Consider the following 7,458-nt stretch of genomic DNA (forward strand, 5'->3'; position numbering starts at 1 on the left):
CTCTGTTGCCCAGGCTGGAGTGCAGTGTCGTGATCTTGGTTCACCGTAGTCTCTGCTTCCCGGGTTCAAGTGATTCTCCTGCCTCAGCCTCCTGAGTAACTGGGATTACAGGCACGTGCCACCATGCCTGGCCAACTTTTGTATTTTTAGTAGAGACAGGATTTTGCCATGTTGGCCAGGCTGGTCTCTAACTCCTGACCTCAAGTGATCTGCCTGTCTTGGCCTCCCAAAGTGTTGGGATTACAGGTGTGAGCCACTGTCCTGGCCCTTAATTATTATTTTTTAACCTTCCGGAGTCCTTTTATTTTGGAATATCCTGTAAACAGTCAAACCACCAGAACATTATTGTACAACAGTAAAATGTTCTCCTGCATTAAACTGAAGATATCCATTTAATAAAAAAAAGAAAGAGAAAATGTAGGAAAGGTACTTAGAGCTGTTACTTTCTAAGTACACAACACCCTAGACAATTCAAGGCATCTTAATCTCCATCAAGAACAACAAAAAAATAATGTTTGTCATGCTGTTAAATCCATCATTATGGATAAAACTGGTGCATATTGGTCAAACGGATCCAACAAACACTGATGTCCAAGCTGGCATATTGGCAACTAATACGTAACTGGTGGTCAATAGTTTAAAAGATCTTCCCTTTCTTATTGTTCTTTTCCAAGGTTCTCAAAGAGTTCTGTTGTTCTGAAATACGTTGTTGAGCTTCCCAGTTTGCTTTCTCATCCTCAAACTGACGATGTTTTTCCTCTAATTCTTTGTGTTGTGCTTCCAAATTCTTTTTCATTTGCTCATGGCGCCGCTGGAGCTCAGCTTCAGAGTCCTTTAGTTTTTGAACTTTTTATTTGACCTTCATCTCAAACACCTGCTCCATCTCCATCTCTATCTTCTTCATTTTAGCTCCATCTCTATCTTCTTCATTTTAGACCTTCTTTCTTCCATTTGTGCTAGAGGGCTCTTAGTCAGCTGCCCTTTATTCTTGTTGTTATTAACTCCATTATAAGTCACAGGTGCCAGTTTTTTGCTTCTGTACCTCTCGTAGTGGACATTATTAGTAACATCTTTCAAGTTCTGCGTGTGTGTTCTTATCAACATATTTCTTAGAATTGTAAAATCACAATGTTCACCATTTTCAACTTCAGCAACACCCCAAGGATACTACCTTCCTCTGACCCTTTTCCCGTTAACTTCAATGATAGTGTTACTACCTACCACAGCAAGAGACGAACGGTCCTTTACCTTTTTAACAAGTTTATTTTCTTCATCATCATCTGTTTGTGGAAGTTCATATATTTTAATTTTATGTTCTTGGATTTCTTTCATTATCTGTTTTTTAAACTGTTGGCATTCTTCTGGTGTGAGTGTGTCTGCTTTGGCAATAAGTGGGATGATAATCACTTTTTCATGCATACGCTTCATAAGCTCAATATCCAATGGTTTAAGTCCATGTCCTGAAGGAGCAATTAAGTATTAACAACACTGCACCTTGCTATCAGGCATCTGACGTCTGTTCCTTCACGATTCTGCATTTACTATCAATGTAATCGATAACAAGCTGCCAGCAATTACTATTATCCAGTGCATCTCCAAATCCTGGGGTATCAACTATTGTGAGCAGCAGCACCTGAACGCCACGTTCTTTGATTAAAGCTTTGGATTGTCCACCTGTACATTCTTTTTAATTATATGAGAAGGACCTGGATACTCTGGAGAATACAAATCTGTGAGGAGTAAAGAGTTGATTAATGTCAACTTTCCTAATCCAGGTTCACCTTTCTGGGTAAGGTGGCTCACATCTGTAATCCCAGCACTTTGGGAGGCCGAGACGGGTAGATGGTTTGAGCTCAGGAGTTCCAGACCAGCCTGCGAAATAAGGCGAGACCCTGTCTCACTTTGTATGTTGTGCCAGCTGGGGGTGCCCCAGGTAGGTGCTCCCTGGAGTGTCTGCGTCAGGGCTGCTGCTGCGAAGGTGAAGGGCAGGGCTCCTCCAGCTGGGAAACATGGAATAGTTGGCAGCTGCTTTGTACATAGAATCCTTCTTCTCTGATGACCGTGCTGTCAACATCAAAACACACTGCATCTGCTGAGTAGAAAAGCTTCCTCAGCTCTGAGTGGGAGACCATCCTTGGAAGAATTTTCCTTGTTTCTCCAATGCTAGATTTCTAGGAGACCACACTGTTCTCTTCCTGTTCCTTCCCTAGATAAAAATGCAGCACAAAGTTCTGACTACAGATTTCTTCAAGAAAGACCTGTGGATTCCCCTAGAGTGAGAGCCCAGGCTCAGGTGAGGTGAGTGCGCGACCGTGGCTGCAGCTGGCTCTGGCCTTTGAGGAGCTTCTGCGCGACCTTGAGATCTTACCTGCCAGGCGCCTGCCGGTTGGCACGCACCGCGTCTGGCCCTTGGTGCGCCCGGCCCCGCAGGCCGGGAAGTCGTAAAGCTCCTCCTGGTAGCTTATGGGCGGCGGTGGAGGGCCGCAGCTCAGAGGCTGGTTACATCCCGCCCGGCCATCTGTGGCCACCCAACCCCTTAACTATTTTTAAGTGTACATTTTAGTGATGTTAGATACATTTATAATGTATGTGACCATCACCACTATCCATTTTCATAGCTTTTTTTTAATCTTGTAAAACTTACACTTTATGGCCATTAAATAGTAACTCCCAGTTTCTCCCCTCTCTCAGCCTCTGGCAACCACCATTCTGCTTTCTGTCTCAGATTTTAACTACTCTTAGTACCTTATGTAAGTGGAATCCACTATTTTTTGTGTGTGTGTGTGACTGGTTTAAGTCATTTAGGAGTTTGTCAAGGTTCATTTATGTTGTTGTATCGCATATGTCAGAAATTCCTTTCTTTTTAAGGCTGCATAGTATTCCACCATAGACATACCACCATTGTGGTATGTCGGTATCATATTTTACTTAACTATTAATCATGTTTTATTTGTTGTGAATAATGCTGCTGTGAACATTGTTTGTTTGTTTTTTTGAGGCAGTCTCGCTCTGCTGCCCAGGCTGGAATGCAGTGGTGTGATCTCTGCTCACTGCAACTTCCACCTCCCTGGTTTGAGCAATTCTCCTGCCTCAGCCTACAGAATAGCTGGGATTACAGGCGCCTGCTACCATTCCTGGCTGATTTTTGTATTTTCAGTAGAGACAGGGTTTCACCATCTTGGCCAGGCTGGTCTCGAACTCTTGACCTCAGGTGATCTGCCTGCCTCGGCTTCCCAAAGTGCTGGGATTACAGGCATGAGCCACTGCACCCAGCCTCCTATTGTTTTTGAAGGATCCTTTTTATTGCTGCATGTTTTGTTCAGTGTTTATAGGGGTTTTTCCTTTAATTTTCCCGTTAGTGCTTTAAATATGTTTTTTACTGCCTTCTAGCTTACATAGTTTCAGGCGAGAAACCTGCAGTCATTCTTACTTTAGTCCCTCTTTAAGCAATGTGTATTTTCTTTGGAAGTGGCTGCTTTTAATATTTTCTGTTTATTAATCTTTTTCAGCAATTTGACTATAAAGTACCTTACTGGTACATGTGCGCGCGCGTGCGTGCGTGTGTGTGTGTGTGTTTGTCTGTCTCGGATTTTGTTGTGCTTGGATCTGTGGGTTTATAATCATACAGCTTTTAAAATTTACAGCTAATTATTTCACTAAACAGTTTTTTTGTCCCCATCCCTTTAACCCCAACCTCACACATATTAGGTAGGATACTGTTATTCCACAGGGCACTGTAGCTGTGTTGTCATTTTTCATACTGTTCTTAATTTTGAATAGATTTTTTTTGCGTGTTATGTCTTTAGGGATAGTGATCTTCTTTTGTCATTTCTAATCACATGTTAACTTTTCAATGTGAAATTTCCATTTGATGTTATCTTTTTGATATTACCTTTGAGTTCCATGTTAGTTTTAATATCTTCTATTTCTCTCCTCATATTCATGTTTTCTGTACATTCTTGTGCATATGAGGCATGCTTATAATAGCTGGATTATTGGATTATGCCCAGTAGTTGTGAATCATTATTGTTCAGTTGAGACATTTATTTTTTCATACAGAGTCACTCTCAGGATAAGTTGAGACTTATTTGTCAGCTCTTTTAGGGATGGTCTAGAATAGCATTTGTTCTATGGCTCATTTAGCCCTGCTCCTAAAGGTGTGTCTCACTCTGGTCTCTGCTGAATGTGTTAAGTAGTCATTGAAGTCTCGCCACTCTGGCTAGAGACAACACAGTTGGCTAGTGACAATACAGTTGATTCGCAGCTTTCTGTGAGCTCTGGAAATTGTTCTTCTGTAATTGTTCTCTCCCTGGAAGTTGTTCTTGTTCAGTCTTCTGGGATTTCACATCACATGTGTGCAGACTGGTATTCATTTGAAACTCAAGGCTATCCCTGTGCAGATTTCTGGAGCTCTTTCTCTGAATACCTCTCTTCTCTTGGGTACTCTGCCCCACAAATTCTAGTCTTCTTGAGCCCCCTGAACCTATGATTTTTGTCTTCTCATTTCAGTTCTCATTTTGGGTTCATCTCTCTGTGTGGTAGTTTCTAAATTAACTCCAGGCAGAAGCCTGTGCCGTGGCAGGGGTCACTGTGTTTCTTTCCCTTTGTTGCCTTTGCCCTACCTGTTGTCCAGTGTCTGATAATGGTTGTTTTTTTTATGTTTGTCTGGTTTCCTAGTTGTTTGGGCTAGAGGGTAATTCTGACTTGTCTTACTCCCGTGTGGCTTTATTAGAAGTCTCCTATATTACTTTAGGTACTCAAGTTGGTTTCAGATTCTGAGATTACTGTGGAACATTAAGTTTTGGTAGAAATTTTTCTCAAATAAAGTTAGTTTACTCTTTTACTTCACCTTTCTTAGTAATAAAGTGAAGTGAAGAACACTGAAATGAAAGGGTTAAGAGACAGGAAAAAGAGGGGAAGGAAGAAAACCCAAAGAAGGATTAAAATAAAGAATCTTCATGTTGTCATTTGTAATTAGACGTCAAACTTTCATTAAACACTGAAACTGGAAATAACTGACTCAATATGGAAATATAAAACATGTATCTATTTTGCTGTTTACATATGGAAGTTGACAACTGATAGGGTTTTGAAGAGTATGACCATTATCTTTGCATTCAGAATATAGTGTTTGATTAGTCAGAAAACTCACATGCCATAAGCCAATGAGCAGCAATAAGAAGGACACCAATGAAATAAAAGAAATTTGAAAATGACATGATGTCGATAAGTTGGTTCATTGCCCAGAAGGAATTGATCAACGTAAAAAGCATGTCTTCCTAGTGCCAAAACCAAGAATAGAAGAAATCAGAAGAAAAATTTTAAAAGCAAAAATTAAAATCAAAATTCTTTTTTAAGGAGTAAGTAGAGCAATGCAGATAACTGATATGTTGATAGAGATTATAAACTAGACAGAACAAGCTTGAAATAAAGCCAGTTGTGCCAAACAAACAAACAAACAAACAATAGCATAGACAGTGATGGTCAAGATAGTGGAGAAAAAAACTCACAATAGAGCAAAACATTGGTCTGAGAGATTAAGTTAAAAAGTCAGCTAAACCATATGATTTTCAGTTTCTTTAAAAATGGATATTTATGTTTATGAAAAATCACAAAGGAAAGATGAAAAGTAAACTCTACCTCCATAATAGCATATGAATTAATTTCTCATTCTCTGTCGTCATTGAAGCAGCCATGTTAGGATTCTTTCAAGGATTTCTAGTCTCTCTGTCCCTAATTCTTGTATTGGTCTACAGGTTTCTAAACAAAAAGTGATCCTATTAAAAAAAAATTCTTAGACCTCAAACCTTATTACCTCCTACCGCTGACTCTGCTCCAGGCACCAGATGTCCTTCTTGTCCCTCTAACCCCCTTCACTTGCTCTCATCTCAAGAATTTTGCATTTGCTGTTCCTTCTGCTGCAATGCTGTTCTCCCAGATATCTGTATGGTTTGCTTCATCTTCAGGTCTGTGCTGAAGTGGCTCCTGAAATAAAATTGTATTTTAAAACATTTATTTTATAAATCTGTTATTTAAAATAGTCCCTTTTTCTTTGCTTTCTTTTCTTGGATGTTGTATGTGTAATACTTGTTTACTGTTGTCTGTTCTCACTAGAATGTAGTTTTGTGAAGGGAGGGATTTTGTTTTATTTATTTCTGTATCCACTGTGTTTGAACACAGTCAGACATAAAGGAAGATTGATAGAGTAATCTAGTGATGCTTGCTCAATGTGTTGTCCAAATACTTGTTTAAAATGCTTCAAACTATAATGTTTCATCTATCAGTTTCTGAGAGTGGGATGTTAATGTCTCTCTAATGATTAGTTATCAATTTCTCTTTGTTCTGCAAATGTTTGCTTTATATAATCTGAAGTTCTCATGTTATCCAAGTGAATTAATTTTTTATCATTATGACAGTTTAAGCCATTTATGTTTACTGTGAAAATTCATATTTCTATTTACCTTTTTATGTTATTTTCTGTGTACCATTTGTTTTCACTCCTTTTCTGCCTGCTGTTGAATTGATCACATTTTCTCATCCCTTCTTTCTACTTTAATGTTTTCTATCACATTTAAAAACAACTACTTAATAAATTCTTTTTTTTTTTTTTGAGACGGAGTCTGTCTCTGTCGCCCAGACTGGAGTGCAGTGACGTAATCTTGGTTCACTGCAAGCTCCGCCTCCCGGGTTCACGCCATTTTCCTGCCTCAGCCTCTCCTGGGATTACAATTGCCTGCCCCCATGCCCGGCTAATTTTTTTGTGTTTTTTTAGTAGAGATGGGGTTTCACTGTGTTAGCCAGGATGGTGTCGATCCTCTGACCTCGTGATCCGCCTGCTTTGGCTTCCCAAAGTGCTGGGATTACAGGCGTGAGCCACTGTGCCCAGCCTAAAAACAACTACTTAATAAATTCTAAAGATATTCCTTCTTTTTGTCCGTGAACAATAAGATTCACCTTAGAGTGTTCTCTCCTTAATCACCCTGTTTCATCTTTCTGGTTTTGTAGTCTTTTTATTTAGTTCTTCCTTCTTTCCCCTCTACCCCTGTGAAGTTTGAAGTGATGCTATTTTGACTGACTTGTTATGTAACATTAACAAATTTCTAATATTGACATCCTGGCATTCTGATTATATTCAATAGGATTGTTCTCAGTTTTTTATTTTCATTAGTTTTTACAATGTTTGTTGGAATTCTGAGTCAGATATATCCTTCTTTTTCATTTTTGGGAAGACCGACCTTTTGATAGTTTTTAGTAATTTAATTATAAAACGATTTAGACTTTGATTACTTCAATTTTTTATTTTTTGAGATGGAGTTTCACCTTTATTGTCCAGGCTGGAGTACAATGGTGCAATCTCAGCTTACTGCAACCTCCGCCTCCCAGGTTCAAGCAATTCTCCTGCCTCAGCCTCTCAGGTAGCTGGGATTACAGGCATGTGCCACCATGCCCAGCTATTTT

The 7,458-nt window shown here is 39.5% G+C and overlaps 1 pseudogene across 1 annotated transcript; it reads right to left on the reverse strand.

Moving 5' to 3' along the window:
- Positions 1-64: 64 nt before the first annotated feature.
- Positions 65-5,219, reverse strand: LOC105542717 (annotated as a pseudogene). Its single transcript, XR_001006514.1, has 4 exons — positions 5,153-5,219; positions 2,369-2,518; positions 1,916-2,064; positions 65-1,785 (listed from the first exon to the last, which is right to left on the reverse strand). The product of XR_001006514.1 is annotated as a septin-7-like (transcript).
- Positions 5,220-7,458: the final 2,239 nt, after the last annotated feature.

The sequence above is a fragment of the Mandrillus leucophaeus genome, unplaced genomic scaffold (assembly GCF_000951045.1).
Source record: "Mandrillus leucophaeus isolate KB7577 unplaced genomic scaffold, Mleu.le_1.0 Scaffold266, whole genome shotgun sequence".
In the NCBI taxonomy this organism is placed as follows: domain Eukaryota; kingdom Metazoa; phylum Chordata; class Mammalia; order Primates; family Cercopithecidae; genus Mandrillus; species Mandrillus leucophaeus.